The sequence below is a fragment of the Cetorhinus maximus genome, chromosome 14 (genome assembly GCF_964194155.1).
Source record: "Cetorhinus maximus chromosome 14, sCetMax3.hap1.1, whole genome shotgun sequence".
Lineage (NCBI taxonomy): Eukaryota > Metazoa > Chordata > Chondrichthyes > Lamniformes > Cetorhinidae > Cetorhinus > Cetorhinus maximus.
This window is the reverse complement of record NC_135892.1, coordinates 90,436,446-90,454,711: the sequence shown is the minus strand read 5'-3', so window position 1 is coordinate 90,454,711 and position 18,266 is coordinate 90,436,446.

The window sequence follows — 18,266 nt, the reverse complement described above, 5'->3', positions numbered from 1 at the left end:
TAAGATAAATTTTCTTTCTCTTGTGTTTCATCACCCTGATATCACAACTATCATTTCTGGCTACAGAATCAGAAAGAACAAACTAAATGGCCAAGGCTCAGTATTATATGCGAATTGATTTTTATTTTGCAATCCCTTTTCTTCCTAAGGGATAACATTTTCGTTCTCCATGTTGCATAGGTTACAGAGATAAAATCTCTTTAATCTGTTGAATATTTCAAATCCTCTGCACATTTCTCAATTTACTGATCCTCAATCATCATCTGTGCAATGTAAAGTAGCTCAAGTTAAATCCTTTCACCGTTTGAGCATACCAGACTGTCTGAAAACTCTCTCTTTACACTCCTCAGTAATTTATACAACATGGGCCTGAAATTCCTGCAGGGATCGTCCACCATAGGCAGGATGGCAGAGTGGACCCTAAGTCCACCTGGTCTGATAGGATCAGTGCACGCCCAAATCCTGGAGATGGGGTAATTCCCATTTCGATGGAACGCACCACCTACTTGGTGCCTGCTAGGCCAAAGGTGTCCAACTTGATATCACCCCGGAAAATAGGAATGGTGCTGAGGGTAGGAATGATCAGGGGAGTCTCCTTGAATTTCGGTTCCCAAAGGGAAGCTGAAATTTCAGGACCTCATGTATTTAGTCTGAACGAGTGTTTTAGTGGACAAATAAATGCACTGCCTGGAGTGGATCTGAAGTGTGGAGTGGACGGTTCCCAGTTTTGATTCCTGCTAAGTGTTGGAATCGACTAAGATAGCAATATAAAACACAAAAAGAAATGCTGGAAAACCCAGCAGGTCAGGCAGCACCTGTGGAGAGAAACAGAGTTAACATTTCATGTTGAGTGACCTTTCATCAGGACTGAAGAACAATAGAAATGTAAAGAGTTTTTAAGCCAGTGGAAGGGAGGAGGGGGCAGAGGAGATTAAATTTTAAAAAAAGATTGCACGATGCAACAGCCAAAGAAAGTGGCACTGGGTATAGTAAAGAAACAAATGTTATGTCCAAATGAGGCTTGAATAGCGACATAAAAACCACCTGAATGCAACATGAAAGGTTAAAGAACGAAACAAAACTCAGCAAAAAAAAAGAGAAGAAGAAAGCACAAAGACCAAGATGAAAGCAGAGGTTATGATCCAAAGTTGTTGAACTCGATATTGAGTCCAGAAGACTGGAATCCCGAGTCGATAAGGTGCTGCTTCGTGATCTTGCATTGAGCTTCAGTGTAACAGGCCCTGGACAGGAAGCTCAGCATGGGAGCGAGGTGGAGAATTAAAATGACAAGCAGCCAGGAGCTCAGGGTCATGCTTGTGGACTGAACGGAGGTCAATCACCCAGTCTATGTTTGGTCTCCCCAATAGAGAGAGACCACATTGTGCACAGTGACTATACACTAAATTGAAAGAGGTACAAGTAAATTGTTGTTTCACTTGGAAGGATTGTTTAGGGCCTTGGATGGTGTGATTGGAAGAGGTAAAATCTTTTATTATTTAACCTCCCCTGCCCTCCAACCTACGGACTCAAAATATTATCTCTGTTTCTCTGTCCACAGATGCTGTTAGACCTGCTGAGATTTTCCCAGCATTTTCTGTTTTTTGTTACAGAGCTTCCCTTGCATTCTTCCTGCCCCCTCTCCCTTCTATTGGTTTAAAAATGCCTAGGCCTGAATTTTTCGCTCGTCGGGCCTGAGAGTGGACGGGAAACGGGCCCCCGACCGGGATCAGCCCCTGAGCACAATTTCATGCTGGCTGACCAATTAACAGTTAGTAAGCATGAAACACGTGCCGAGAAAGGCTCACCACTGCTGGGGGGGGTGGGAAGAGGGCGGGTGCTGGCGTCACTGCGGGTGCTGGTGAGCGCTTCCACTGAGCCCCCTGAAGGCAGACAGGCTGCCTCAGGGGAGCTGCAGAACTCCGCAGAATGAACAGAACAACAAAAATGCTGCAAAGTACGTCCATGCAGCACAATCAAGCATCTGAAAACATTACCGCATAAAAAAAACAACCCCCAGGTATCTCTTTTTATTTTATTTCCCAGCGGAGATTTCATCCCGCCCCGGATCGAGGTTTGGGCAAAAATTTAATGGCCGATTGGCCCATCCGCCAACTGTAAAAGTGAATGGGCCACGAAAAATCGCTTTTAATTGCCTCTTTAATGGGCTTAATTGCCTGTTTAATTGTCGGCGGACGCACTTCCGACCACCGCGCGTGCCCGGCAACCTGAAGATTGCTCGCGTCGGAGATGACGTCGGGATGCTCGCCCGACGTCATCTCGCGCTATTTCACGTCCGTTTGGGTCGGGCGCGTGTCCGCCTGCGAGGCACAGAATTCTGCCCTTACACTTCTATCTTTCGTCAGTCCTGAGAAAAGGTCACTTGACCTGAAACGTTAACTCTAGGGAGAATTTTCTCCCCGTCGGGCAGGCCGGTTGGGAGCAGGCGCGGCTGCACACCGCCATTTTACGTGGGCGGGGCCAATTAAGGCCCGCATGCACGCGAAAGAGCGCAGAAATCTCCCTGAGGCACGAAGCTGCCTTAGGAAGATTTAGTTCAACTTCAAACTTCAAAATAAAAAAAGGTAAAAATTATTTACACATGTCCCCTCATGCGACAGCGTCACATGAGCTGGGACATGTTTATCAAATGTTTAAAAGATATTTATTAATTCAATAAACCCTTCATGAAACCTCATCCCACCCGTGGATGAGGTTTCATGATAAATGCGAAGGCCGCCTGGGCTCTTCACCTGCCCGCCAACCTTAAGGTTGGATGGGCAGCCCTGACAAATAGGTTAATTGTTTTATTATTGGCCTTGACAGGTCTTTGACAGTTCGGCGGGTGCGCAGCCGACTCCGGTGCGTGCCCGCCAAACAAAGGATCGGAATGGCGCGTGGTGACATCGGGTTGCACGCCCGACGTCACTGCGTGTCATTTTACGCGTTGGCGTTTGGGGTCCGCCCCCGCATACTGAACAGAAGATTCTGCCCTCTGTTTCTCTCTTCACAGATGCTGCCTGACCTGATGAGTTCTTCCAGCATTTTCTTGTTTTTCATTTCCAATTTCCAGCATCCACAGTATTTTAGCTTTTGTAAGACAGCAATATCTTACAGGTTGCTGCACATGGAGTTACTGACGTCTAGTAGCATTTTTCTTGCTGTTACCTTAAAGCTAAAGGGGTTAATTTTTAATGATCCCAGTGAGACATGTGAATGCTAGGTCCACATACAGCAACATAAGGCCAAGGCAATTTTAACCATTGGGTCTCAATACCAGAACAGTAGGAAGTGGACAGCTAGTAGCACCCAGGCTGGTGAAATTTGGGCGGCCTCTGGCCAGCTGCTGGCATGTAGCTTTGTATTGGCAAGGGGAGTTCTGGAATAGCACACCAGATCCATCCTACCCCACAAAGGGAAGTAAAAGCCTTACCTTTCAGGGCTTCTCAAATCCCAATCATGTTCTGGAATCTGCAAATTCAATTGGGGTTTCAAAAGAGAATTGAATCATTATCTGAAGAAAGAGAATTTGCAGCGAAGGGGGGAAAAGGCAGGGGCTAGGATTTTACAGCACCTCTGCAGTGTGCCCCCTGGTGGATGCGGTGAGCCATTTAAATCTCCATTCAGTTCGGCGGGTCCGTAATATTCCGCCGAGCGGGATGGGCCGTAAAATCCTGGCCAGGGGAATGGGACTAGGTGAGTTCCTCTTGCAGAGTGCCAGCACAGACATGGTGGATTAAATGGCCTCTTTCTGTGCTGTGACCTTTCAGTGATTCTACTAGCTTCAGCCATGGCAGCTTGTCCCGCGCAAGCCCGAGTTAAAATGCCATCAGGGTCCGACTGATGTCATTAGATCTCAGTATTGTCATGAACAATTTATAATTTTTAAGTTGAATTTATAATTTATAATTATAATTATAAATTTATAATATATATATTTGTATTTTAAGAAAGGTAAAAATGGTTTCAGTTTCATTTAGGTTTTGTTTATGAACCTTGGTGCTTGGGAGTCTCGGATTGTGCCTGGAAGATTTCAGATCTTTTGGGTTTGTTTGTATATACACATTTTTAATGAGGTCTTACAACCTCTGAAGTTAAAGAGATGGGTTGAAAGGGTTAAAAAAGTGGTGATTTTGGAAACAAAACCCTCGATAGAAAAGCTTTACTGTTGCCTAGTGACAGTGATCCAGTGGCACAGACACAGAAAAAGACAGGAGTTGACAGGGAGAGAGTTCAAAGTATGTGTGTGCCAGAGAGAGAAGGCAAGAATTTTTAAGCTCTCTGAGAAGAAAAACTACAAGGCTAGTGAGACAATAGTTAATTGAATAATCAGCTATAGGGCTCAGAAAAGTGATCAGTTTAGCGGAGGTGTTACTGGAGTACTGAGTTCAGGGAGCTCATTTGTTTGTTCTGCAGTTAGAGAAACAGTAAGTTTAGATTGTGGATTTTGGATGTCTCGGGGAGAGATACGAGCTGGGTGAGAAGCATCAAGTGAATGCTCAGGAATTCACCGGAAGAAAACTGTTTGCAACTGTGCCAGCCCCAAGTGAGAAGCCTTTGTGTCAAGATAGTGGAAGCTTCACTGTGTCTGTAAAGATATCGCTGGGGTAAAGGAACAGTAGGAATTTGAATCGTCATCTTGTTTATGTATTGAGATCTTTCCAGCCTTTTTGTCTGGTGTAATATGGTTCATTTTTCTGCTTTTAATAAATATTTTATTCTTTGTATTAAAAGTCCATCAACAGACTCCTGTGAATTTGTTCAGTAACTTTCCTCCATGGTTTCTAAAAAACAAGTTAGGATCTATCAAGCCAGCTTTCACTCTGGGATCTGACTTGTCCAATATTAACAGCACCTGGGGTGTAACGGTATATTTAAATAGGACCCTACTGACATGAGGCAAGTGCACTTGGTACCTGCTCTGATGAGCAGATTAAAACTGGGCAAGGTGGGATCTGGGTGGCATGCAAGCGGTAAGTAACCAGTGGCATTTTAACTGCGCATCCTGTCCAGTTTCCACTGGCTGGTTAGGGTTAAAACTCTTTCCAAAGCAAAAGAATGACCCATTCAGCCCCAAAAATTCCATTCCTTAAAAGCCCAGTACAAATTCCACTTTCATGGACTTTTGCCAACCCTTTTAACTATATGTAAGAATTAAATTGTCACTTGGGCCCCGATATTAACAAGGAGACAGGAGGGAGCCAGTTGGGGGATATTTGGGGGGGGTTGGGGGGGGTTGGGTGTGGGGTGCGGTGTGATGTTTTGTTGTTGGGAAATCCGGTGCAGACACGATGGGCCAAATGGCCTCCTTCTGAGCTGTAACAATTCTGTGATTCTGTGAACCTGGGAGAATAGGTTTCCTCAGAGCCTGCTGAATTGAACGGCAGGAGCTGACCACCACATTTGGGCTCTGTTTCTCTGCCACAGCCAGCTGGATTGAGAGGTCGGTGGGTGAGTAGGCCTTTAGCCCCATATCACAAGCCGGAAGCAGAGTGGAGCCGGGGAGAGAGAGAGGTCAGGGATCAGGGGGTCATCGATAAGAGTGTCAGCGAGATGAGGGATTGGGGATGCATCGAAGGTGGGATAAGGGGGCAGTGCAATCAGGGGTTAGAGGCAGCATCAATGGGAGGGTGGAGTGTTGAGGGGTTGTGAGGGAGAAGGCTGGGGAAGGGGGTTGGGAGATAGAGGAGGAGATGGATTGTGGCTGAGTTCAGAGAGATCAGGGAAGGAGGGAAGAAGATCATGGGGCCCATGGAGGCCATGGCGGGGCTGTGAGGAGGTTGCGGGCTGTGGAGGACATTAAGAAGGCATGGATCATGGCGATGGGTGGGGTGGGAGGGGGAATCCAATCACTGAGGAGGTTAACTGAGGTGCTCGGGATGAAGAACTCCTGTTCTTCCAGACCCACTTAACACTGCTGGCAAAGCTCTTATCGGATACATGCAGCAGTCCTCCACTCCCTTTAGTTGCCGTGTTTCCCAGGTGAGGAGCAGCATTAAAACTGGAACGCAGAGATAAATTCAAGGCATGCATTCTCCCTGATATTTAAATGAGCAACCCATCTCCAGGGCATAGGTTACCCGCCCGACCCCAGTCCCACCTCTGTTAAAAGTGAAAGTGGGCGGGTTGGGTTCGGATTTGAGATCTTTTTGCATTTTTAGCTACCATCCATGCAAACGCACTTAAAATCCAGACCCCATGCACCCCTCCCTGCACCTTACCTTCCTGATCCCTAAATACAATCAGCTACAACACTGGAGTATTGATCTAACTGTGCTCATTTCCACCTTGCTACATTCCATAAATGTTCAGACATGAATGGAATATCTGATCACCTGGATGGCATTCCAAGGCCAAAATCATTAATTTCTTTCATAACTAGACACTCATCCACTTAATTTGAAAGAATAAATCAATACAGCATTAATTAACATCAGTGAATATCTGCTCCTAGTGTCTACACAATGTGCTCTGCTGCTTTTCTTGGGCCTCAACAAAACTTGCTCATGTTCAGTTGTTTAAAAACTAGATTGTATTTAGGACTAGATTCCCTACCCATTGATAATGAGTGGGCACATTATCTTAACCTCATAACCTAACATTTTTGGTCTTCTTAGGCTCATTCATTCTTCTCCAAATCCTCCCCTTCAAATAATATTGGTTCTAAATATTCATTTTTATAAATTTTCTTGCCCATTAAAGAGCATTATTTATTTCTAAGGAATGGAATGCTTTCCATGCTGGGCATCCAATACGTTCACATGGAACCCAGATCATTTCATATTAGTGATTAACACGAGTCATTTAAATTAACGTATCGAGCTTTGGCCATATTGATACATCTTTTCCAACAATTCTCTGCAATTTCAGTTTCAGATGTTTATCATCAATAAATGTTAGGACGTTTTTTTTCAAATGATCTCAGATATGGGTGTTGCTACCAAGGCCAACATTTATTGCCCCAACCCTAGCTGCCCTTGAGAAAGTGATGGAGGGCCACCTTCTAGAACTGCACATTCCATGTGCTGAACTTTACCCACAGTGTTCTTGGGTAGTGAGGTCCATAATTCTACGGATGGCAAAACATTAAAAATAGGAAATAAGAATAGAAGATTCCAGTTTGTGTCTGAAAGAGAAATATTAATACCAGAGTGGAAGACCTTAACTGGACTGGACTAAAGGTTCAGACTGAAATGTTATCTTATTTTGCTCTTTCAGCTGCTGACTGGACCTGCTGAGAATTTTATGTCTTTTTCGGTTTTTTTGAAGTTCTATTTTCTAGCATTTTCAGCTTCTCTTTTTTTTATCTAAACCATTAAAAACAAAATTCTGTTCCTTGACAACAAAGGAAAATTCAGAATTCAAAAGGTTAATTTAGCCCGATCATTCTTAAATAACGGTCCTTTGTCCCTAATAGTGTTACTCCTGATGTAGGACAAAATGATGATGAGAATCTGAATACAATCAATACACAGATGGCTTTAGTTAGGCATTTTCCATAAGTGTTCCTCAGGGTCAGTTTGCTGCCTTCTGACTTGTTCCCATAGTGATCGAGGTTTGCATATTCCACTGTAATTTTCAATCCCTGCAGCTCACTATTTGAAGGATATGAGGCTGCAATTCGCTGCAAATTATTCAGGCAAATATTTGGACAGCACTACTTCAACATTGAGAAGTACACCTGTATTTTGAAAAAAATATTCTCACCAATTTTCTCCCCTCCCCTCTTCTCCTGAAGGATTTACTTCTGTGTTGGTTTCATGGATACTGGGTGCTCTCTGGTATGAGTCGATGTTATTGAAGCAATGGTCTTGAAAGGGATTGTGGCTGAGATTTATACGATCAAGGGTTACTGTTGCCAAGGAAGCAGATTCTGTCTGGATCAAACTTCCACTGTTCAGCAGGCAATGCTGGGTAGCGATTGGGATTAGGAGCACTTAATTGACTTTTCTCCTTATGAACCAAAGGGCAGTAAGGCCAATTGGAACATTCTTCCTGCTGTCCAAGCTGAATTGGACCATGTCAGCACAGACCCTATGGAGGACCATATGACCCAGCTGGCAAACTTTCAAGTCATCAAGGAAAGCTGATAGGTTGTATAGAGAGAAACTTTGCCATTGGCTGGGGAATGTTAGACTAGGGGGCGTAGTCTAAAAATTTGAACCAGGCCTTCCAGGAGTGGAATTAGGAAGCACTTCTAGACACAAAGGGCGGTAGAGGTTTGGAATTCTCCTCTTCAAACAGCAATTGAACCTACATCAGTTGTTAATTTTAAATCTGAGATTGATAGATTTTTGTTAACCAAAGATATTAAGGGAAACGGGGAAAGGTGGGTTTATGGAGTTAGGTTGCAGATCAGCCATGATCTCATTGAATGGCAGTGAATCAGGCTCAACAGGCCAAATGGCCTACTCATGTTTCTATAACTTATATGTTCCTAATTATGAGCAGTGCAAATCTGACTTTCCAATATGTCCGCCAATCGACATACCTGGCACCCGTACTTATTCCACAAATCTATTAATATTTGATTCAAAAAAATTCTTCCTAAATATTTTCCTCACTCATAACTTCCTCATTTTCAACTCACGTTCCCACGCATGGCAACATGGTCACAGTGAACAGACAGCCTTGACCAATTTTCTCAATTCCTTTCATAATCTCGTAACGCAAAGATATTACAAACTGTTCTGTTAATAAAGCTGAATGACAACACAATATGTCAAGTGATATGTGATCTTGTTGATATAAAACTCCCTCTTCAACCCAGGCTCCAATTCAGCTAGTTCAATCTGACTGATTATGTGGAACTTGTAAAGTTTTGTTATTTTCTTTAAACACTAGCGCACACAGCATTAATTTGAACTCATGCACAGAAAAACATTCTGAAATTAATTTAAGCATAAATATAAGCATAAACAGGCATATAAAAAGCAAATTAGATGATATACTGAATGATGGTTGGATTATTGACAACCTTTAGCAGCAAAGTTAATTGATTATAATTTATTAATTGGTCAGCTTTGAAGAATTGGATTTGAATCTAAATCCCAGGACACAGCCCAGGATATTTGTGATTGTCATTATCTCATATTCTGGCCTTGGTTCAATTTTGCCTCAGGCCATGTGTTCAAATTGCCCTTCAGAGACGGCTTGAGAATGAAGTGGTGGTGAGTTATCTTCCATGACAGCCAGGTGAGGAAATGGGTTGCTCCAAAAGTGACCCAAAAAAGTAAGTTTTACTTCCTTTGTGGAACTAGGAATAGCAAGAGTGTTACTCTGAGACCCACATGGAACGTTAATGCCTTCCCTCCCCCATCACACCCCCATCTGCCTCCTGATCATGGGGTCCCAGGGGGAACTGTCCAGCAGCCCATCCCACCACCCACTTGGTCTCATACAACCATGGAATCATAAAATGATCACAGCACAGAAGGAGGCCATTTGGCCCATCACATCCATACCAGCTCTCTTCAAGAACAACCCAGCTAATCCCACTCCCCTGCCTTTTCCCCATTGTCCTGCAAATCTTTTGTCTTCAGATAATTATCCAATTTGAAAGGCACAATTGAATCTGCCTCCACAATACTATCAGGCAGTGCGTTCCAGATCTTAACCACTCATTCAAGTCGCCTCTGGCTCTTTTGCGAATCACCATAAATCAAAGCCACTCTCACTGACTTCCTACCTGAAATGAAGTTAAAATACCCCAGGTATTGGTGATCTGACACTGAAACCTACTCACTAAAATCTAGGTTGCACTTCAAATTGGGACCCCCTTAATGCATCTAAATTTTCAGAAGGCCATTCAATAAGGAGTCTCACAAGAGGCTGGATAGAAAAATTCAGGTGTTTGGTGCAAGAGGAAATGCAGCAACATGGACAGAATGATGACTGATGGACTGGATACTAAGAATTAAGGTAGTCGGATGTCACTCAGGTTGGAGAAAAGTTGGAAGGGGTGTATCCCAGAGGTTAGCGCTCGTCCACCTCTGTAATTGTTTTATAAGTACATTGATGATTTGAACTTGGGTATAGGCAGCACAGCCTCAACATTGGAGGCACTTTTCAGGTAGGGGAGTTGGGAAAGAGGCTGAAAATCCTGCTGGGACTGCTCTCTGACGCAGTCCCGCCTCCGGAGTTTTCCAGGAATGGGCTGGCAAGGGAACCAGCAGCCTGCCCCAAGGAGATGGGCAGCCAATCAAGGTAATTAAGACCCCACTAAAGAAAGCACTTTCCTGGAATCCCACAGGCCTTCTATTGAGTCCAGAGTCTGGAACCCAGCAATGATTTGTAGGTGGCCCCCCAACAGATGGTCTGAGGGCCAGCAGAACCCGCTCTGCATATGTCAGAGCCACAAGGCCGAACTGGCCACAGACACTAGGTAAAATCATTCTCAAGGAGGGGTTGGTCCACCGCACTGAAGACCCTAACAGCTCTGGGCCTTTTTTTGCCACTGAACCTTCTGCAGCCTTTCGAAAAGGCTTCCATTTTAAGGCACTCTTGCACTCATCTTGTGCCTCAGCAGCACCCACCTTTCCCAGTCGGACCGTCAGCTGAACAGTTCTGCAGGCTCCCATTGGGCCTCCCGTGCCCCTGATCCACCCGCCATCCTTAACTGGACGGCGAACATTGGCCGCCTCCCGCAGGATTGTGGACTTCAGACACCAGCAGGTTCGGGACCCAGAAATGGTCCCAAACCTTTATTATTTTCTATGTCCAGAAGATTCCACCAAAGGTAGCGAGTTTGGTAAACAGTGGCAAGAAGTGTTCATAAAGTACCTACAACAACCACTAAATAGGGTCAGAAATATATTGAATTTTTAAATATCAAACAGGATCAATAAAGAAATGGTGAACTAATCAAAGAACTAAGAATATTTTAGAAAATCTTGAACTCTCTCCAGCTGTGAAATCTAACGCTAAAAGTAAGTTACATGGACTGCAGCAGTTCAAGAAGGCAGCTCGCCACCACCTTCTCAAGGGCAATTAGGGATGGGCAATAAACGCTGGCCTAGCCAGTGACGCCCACACCCCATGAAATAATTTTAAAAATCATAACAATCAAACTTATCCATACAATAACAGTTCCTGTGGTAAAAATGTTTCCAACAATGTTGTTTTTGGAGATTTGTGCCTAGGTGAGAATGGATTCATGCATGTTTGTAGATCAATGAATGCTTGTTATCGAGTCTCAAGCTTGGAGGCCATAGTTCTCTTTATGAATCTGCTTATATGACATTGGGAATTTTTATGACTGAAAGTTAGACTGACCAGTCACAGAGCATGCCATTACTTGCTGTCCATAAGCTTACCAACTTCCTTTTGGATAGTGGACAGTGAAAACTGTCAGGGAAACCATTTTCAGAAATAATCAGAATTTGTTTCTTTAACATAAAACAGAAAGGAATTTCTTGTGTTGTGATCTGTTTTCTCACAAAGTATCACAATGGTGTTGGACAGCCTGGATGAACCAGAGCATCTTTCCTTGTCTGTCATTATTCATATGTCCATCGATCTCTTTATAAATTTCTTCCAAAAGTCTTCTAGTCTAGATGCGCACCTCCTCCCCAACTACCACACATCAACAGTCCCCGCTCCCTCGCGATATTATTATCTCTGACTCCCCATAAATAAAACCACAGGAGGTCTGCTGTTTTTCATATAGTTATTTAATTTGAAAGCATTTTAATACAGCTGCAGGTATTTACCTAATTTTATTAAGTTGCAATGTTTTCCTGTAGTGATTTCAGCTGATTGTCCCATGAGAGGATTCTCTACGTTTTCGCTTAATAAGTAATTCCATTTTTGAATTTATTTTCCGTAACGCTTTATTCTAGAAAGTCTTTGTTAATATTTTGTTCCCAATGCTATAATTTGCCACTTCTGGTTAGGTGATTTAATCACAGTTAATTAATAATAATGAGGTTGTCAAAAATAGCTGGAAAGAAATAATCCAGGTTCAGTTTGCAACAACCTTAGTTTTCTCCATAAAGTGGCAGATGTCTGTTAATACTTTGTCGCTCCCTTTTGATTTGATTTGCCATTTTTCACTGGAACTCATTTTTAACCACTTGTATTTCTTTCACTAATGAAGGATTTCCCGTGATGGCAGATGTGCGGCAGAATCAACCAAAATTTTCAACCAAATGTTGTGTGATAGTGTCCAGAAAAATCACCAGTATTAATAGCCCTTCCTCCTCCCCTGGTGCTGTAATTGCTGGCAGAACCTCAATACCCTGTCTGATCCTCAGGTGTAGTCCTCGAGAGAGTCAAATCTTGTCATCAGCAAAGCGCCCTCATACACTGCTACAAACACGTGCACATTCATACACACGCAAGCATATACACAAATGCAGTAAGGCAACTCAGGCCCGATTCAAACTGACTGAGCTGGATGTTATCCCCTTTTGATGTAGCCTGATCATGGGTATCGTGCACTTCCTGTCAGTATCAACAATAACAACTCACATTTATATAGCACCTTTAATGTAATAAAACATCCCAGAGCACGTCACAAGAGTGTTACTAAGTCACATTAAAATATATTGCAGCAGGTGACCAAAGGCTTGGTCAAAGAGATAGGTTTATAATGAGCACCTGTCAAAGGAAGAGAAATAGAGATATGGAGAGTTTAGGGAGGGAATTCCAGAGCTTAGGAGTTTGACAGCTGAAAGCATGACTGTCAATGGAAGAGCCATTAAAATCAGTAATGTGGAAGAGGTCAGAATTGGAGCAAAACAGATCTCCGAGGTTTGTAGGTTTGGAGGGTGGTAGAGATAGGGAAGGCTTTGGTCATGGAAGAACATAAGGAGTAGGAACAGGAGTAGACCACATGGCACATCGAGCCTGCTCCACCATTCAAAACGATCATGGCTAATCGTTGGCTTCAACTCCATTTTCCCGGCCGCTCCCCAATGCCTTAAGGATTTGGAAACAAGGATGAGAATTCACACTTACCTCTTACAATATTTTCTCCATCATGCTTTGTTGTTAAGAACTCTCCTGTTATAAAACAGCGTATCTTCTATGAAATCAGAAGAGAAAGGGCTGGGTGAGTTATGATGGAGTTTCAAATCATTGAGGATGAGCAGTTGCTTGGTGCTGAGGCTGAGGGAAGATTTCCCTCTCCCAGCAACTCAAGAACTATAACGGTTGATTGTCTCTGTCTGTATTTCACCTTTCAATCCTACTGCCAACCACATACATGTTCAATCGTCACTAAAGGCAGGAATCAACAAAGCTGTTAATAGAATGTATCTGCTGTCTTACTGCTGGTAATCAGTATGTATTGTATGGAAAGAGGTATGTCTTTTCTTACCCTTGGAGTGTATATTCCAATTAATATATTCAGCAACAAGCTTTTATGAGTTTAAAATAAAGAAGGTTATTTATTTTCACACACTTACCCAGAATTAATACAATCTCACATGCTTGGTAACCTGCTCAAACACATACGCACACACACACACACACACACATGATGACTGGATACAGATAAATATAGTGAGCTTTTACTGATGACAGCTACTTCAGTCTCTGATTTATGATTCCCGGTCTCCCACGTGGCAGGCCTGTGGTTTCTTGAATGGATTTGATGATTTAAAGTTGAAGTGAGGGTCCTGTAAAGCAAAGGGTTCACAGCAGGTTGTAGTCAAATATCTAGGGGTTGGTTCTCAGGTGAACTTTGAAACTGGAACAGGGTAAGTACTTTGGCTGCTTGATGACTTGCAGCTAGTTTCAGAGTCTGGTTCTCTGGCTGACAACTGACGGTTCTGATGAATCTGCTGGTTCAGTAATAATGGTGCAGTTCCTGAAACCAGCTTTGATCACATGACTGCTGGGTTAACACTTCTGAGGCCCATGCAATACAGTTTGGATGGGAGAGGCCATTGTAATCAATGGGAAGTTGATAGTGGCCATTGAGTTTCGATCTTCCCTTTTCCCCAAAATGAAACCTGGAGACAGACAATCTGGAAACTCCATAGTCTTTAGGTGTTGGCCCATCAATGGGTGGAATTGGCCCAGATTTGCGCAAAGCGCGGTAGCAGGTGGGTAAAAAGACGTTATACCCGCTGGCCGCAATGGCGGCTTTTCATGCTGTAACGTCCCAAACCCACCGCATTAATTATGCATTCCCAGGAAACACGCCGTTTCCATGGCAGGTGGGCTCTCATTCGCCCGGCACGACATCACCTCGCCGCTTCATCATGCCTGGTGCCATATTTAAAGTCCAGCCACGTGCACACACACCTCTCAGTCCTTCCAGCCCATGACTGCTGCAAAGAAGACATGGCCCTGAAAGGCAAAAAGACTGCAGGCCCCAGGTTCAATGACACATTCTTCGAGCGCCTTTTGGATGCAGCGGAGGCTCATCGTGATGTCCTCTACCCCTGCCCTGGCTGCAGGATGGGCAGCAACCTCACTAATCCAGTGGTCAGTGCCAATGCCCTTCAAAAGAGGACAGCCACCCAATGCCGCAAGAGGATGAATGATCTCCTTCGTTTCGCCAGGTTAAGTCACTCTTCTCATCACTCTTAACTCACACACTCACAAACTCAGCACACATCCAGAGAGCCCTCACTCACTGCCAGCTCAAGAGACATCACCATTCACTGTCTCACACATACCTTCATTGTCCTCATCCCAACCACGGGACCACTCACTACCCACACATGCCAGGCATACTTATCATCTGGCCTGGCACGCATCCTGATACACTCTCCTCATCTTTATTCATACAGGACAAGTTGGCACATGACAAGAGGGAGAGTTTGTTTACCGATGGCGGAATCAAGGTCCTAACGGACTTTGAAAACAGAGCCATCCAGCTAGCCAGTGAGGATCTGGACTGTTCCTATGCTGACAGCGAGGTCGGCGCTGCTCTACCAGGTGAGGATCCAGCAGTGCAACATCCATCAGACAACCATACCATGAGTGATGTGTCCTGTTTCACAGGCCACTGCCATGCACTAATTATCTCTCTTTGCTTTCACAGGCACATCTGCCAAACAGCCAATGGAGTCTATGACCCAGGGGGTCCCCCAGTCAAGCCCCAAAGAAACCTCTGAACAGGAATCTTGAGGCACCCTCCCTGAAGTCCCATCACAGCGCTCACCCACACCCTCGACCAGATCAGAGGCACACACCTCGGTGGGACCCGACCCGGGATCACAATCTGGTGAGAACATCACACTTTCTGATCCACAGGCGTCCAGCACTCGGAGGGCTGCTGGAGGCCAGAAATTTGCTGAGTCTGGGTCCAGTGACGCACTCTGGACTCGGTCATGTCACAGTTACTGGAGCTGCAAAGGCAAGCTCAGGAACATCAGGAAGGGATGTCCACTGCACTCCTCAGATTGCAAGGCACGATGGAGGAGTCTGTCCGCCTTCAGGCTGAGGTGATACAGTCGGCATGCCAATGCACTGAGGTCAACACTGGTGGGATGGAAGCCACCATGGAGACCTTGGTCCAGGACATCGCTCCTGCACTGCTGCGAGGGCTGAACTCCATCGCTGACGGCATAGTTGGCCTCCAACAGTGTGCACATGAGAGGGGTGTGGGGCAGCTTGATCTCAGCTTCCCCTTCTCCTCAAGGAGTCAGCCAGGGGCCCTTGGGCACCCATAGAGAGGAGGATTAGCAGGTGCACACCCCAGGACCATCCATCGAGGTGACTCCGGGAGTTTGCAGCCCATCCGCATCCCCTCTTCCTGTGACCCCAGCACCTCTAGCTCCACAGGCCAAGGAGGGTGCCACTGCCACACAGCAGGTCCCCAAAAGCAAACCAGGGCCCTCCAGGTCTTGGCCCTCCAGAGGACGCCTGTCAAGATCATCACAGCCAGCAGTCTACCTCCATCTCCGCTGTGGATGTCTGGGCAACACCAAGAAGTAACGGCAGGGTTAGGAATGTTAAGAAGATGTAGTTGCACAGCCTGAGCACAGGTGCTAATCACTTGTGCATAATGTTCGCTATTGTCTGTAAACTCCCAAGAATGTCTCCCTGCCTACGGCTCCTTGTTCTGATGAACAGTGTTCGTATCACTCAGATGTGAAACCTTTCTGCACAAGATAAAGGCAGTTGTCTCAGTCCAGGGCCTCTTCCCTGTGCTCTTTGCAACCTTCAGACCAAAGTGATTTTCTGGCCTCACACTCCCTGAACACATTACTGATGCCTGCACCTTGGCGGTGCTTGTCATTGCTGCCTGAATGTTGTAGGCAGGTGTCACAGAGTTCCATCATTCTCTCTGTGTGCTCTCAGCACTTTTAAGGTGGGACTGGTCCCGATCTCTTCAGCATCTGTGCCCATTGATGCTGTGCTCCTGAAGGGCTCAGGTGCTGAAAGCTGACAAAGGATCAGATGCTTCCAAAGTTTCATGGCTGCATCTCCATGACATGACCCTGGTCACAGAGCCCAAGCGAGCTGTCCTTGTCCAGACAGGATTCTCAGAGGCTATGTGAAGATCTATGGAGTGTCCTCACTGCATAGTCATCATGTCATCATCATCCTCCTGCAATCGAGCAACTATTAGGGCCTCCACCGCATCTCCATGACAGGAGCTTTATCACAGAGGGTATTCGCGCTGGCATAAGCCGGACTGGAGTCAAATATTCATAGATGCAATGTGAGGATATTGTGGTGTCTCCTCACTGCATGTCATCATCATCCTCCACAAACCCAGCAGCTATGAGGGTCTCCCGACTGTGCCTCCTTTGTCTGGCTAGTGCAAGGGCCTCATCACCATCATTATTGCCTTCAAGGACCTCTCACCCCCATCACTGTCGACATCCTCCTCATCGGAGGAGACCTCCAGCTCCTGCATCTCAGCCTCAGCCAGCTCCTCTCCCTGTTGCAGCGCCAGGTTGTAAAGGGCGCAGTAGGCAACGATGATGCATGACACCCTCTGTGGACTATATTGCAGGGCTCCACCAGACCGGTCCAGGCACTGGAACCTCATTTTCAGCATCCCAATGGCCTGCTCCACCAAGCTGCAGGTTGCAGCATGAGCCTCATTATAGTGTCACTCTGCTGCAGTCTGAGGCCGCTGCATGGGTGTCATCAGCCACATCCTCTGCGGGTAGCCCTTGTCCCCGAGGAGCCAACCCTGCAGCGTCTGTGGACCTTGGAAGACTGCAGGGATCTGAGACTGAATGAGAATATTTGAGTCGTGGACAGTCCCTGGAAACCATGCACAGACCTGCAGGATGCGTTTGTGGTGGTCGCTCACCAGCTGCACATTCAGCGAATGGAATCCCGTGCGGTTGACATAGTTGCCCACTTGTTGCGATGGAGATCTAAGTGCCACATGAGTGCAGTCAATCGCACCTTGCACCTGTGGGGAACCCGAGATCTGGGCAAATCCAATCGCTGTTGCATCCTGGCTGCCCTGGTCCCAGGCGAAATGCACAAAGTTGTGTGCCCTGGCAAAGGTGACATCCATGACCTCATGGATGCATTTGTGGGTGGAGGCTTGTGATACCCCACAGAGGTCACCTGTGGAACCCTGAAAGAAGCCACTGGCATAGAAATTGAGCGCCACTGTCACTTTCACAGCCACTGGCAGTGGATGCCCTCTGTGTCCCCGTGGCGCCACAAACTGCAGTAGAGGCAAATGTAACCGACCAGTTCCCTAGCTATGCGCAGTCTTTGGCAATACTGGTTCTCGGTCATCTGCAGGAATGAAAGGCGGCGTCTAATAGGCCTTGGGTGTCGCTAGGCACCGACCAGTGGCAGCTTGCTGTGGCTCTTTGGCAGTGTGTGTGGGAGCCCCAGCCGCCCCTTCTTCTAGAGGGTGCTGCTCCTCCCTCTGCATAGCCAGGAGCCTCAGTCGCTCTCTCCTCTATCGTCATCACTCTCTGTACGCCATCAGGCATACAGCTAAATAACCAGGCTCTGTGCTCTTGATATACTCCTCCTGCAGGAGCAAAGAAGGAGACATGTGCATTAGTGTGGGTGTACTGAGGACCTCTCTTGGTTTAGTCTGAAGGCCCCTTAAAGCAACCCAAAGAGCGCTAGCCACCACTTGGATGGCCAGAGATTAGTGCGCTGCATGGCTGCCTGAAACCGCATCTTCCTCCGCCCCACTCCATCTGACCAATTGGCAGCAGCTTTGCCCACTGGACTGCATGCTGTGCTCTCAGCTCAGGCACAGGCATTCTCCTAACCCGCACTGCAAGGCTGCACTGTTAGCTTGAACCATGAGGGAGACTGGTCCAAACCGGGATGATGACATTGCAAGGGGCTGTGAGCACCTCCACCAGTGACTGCTC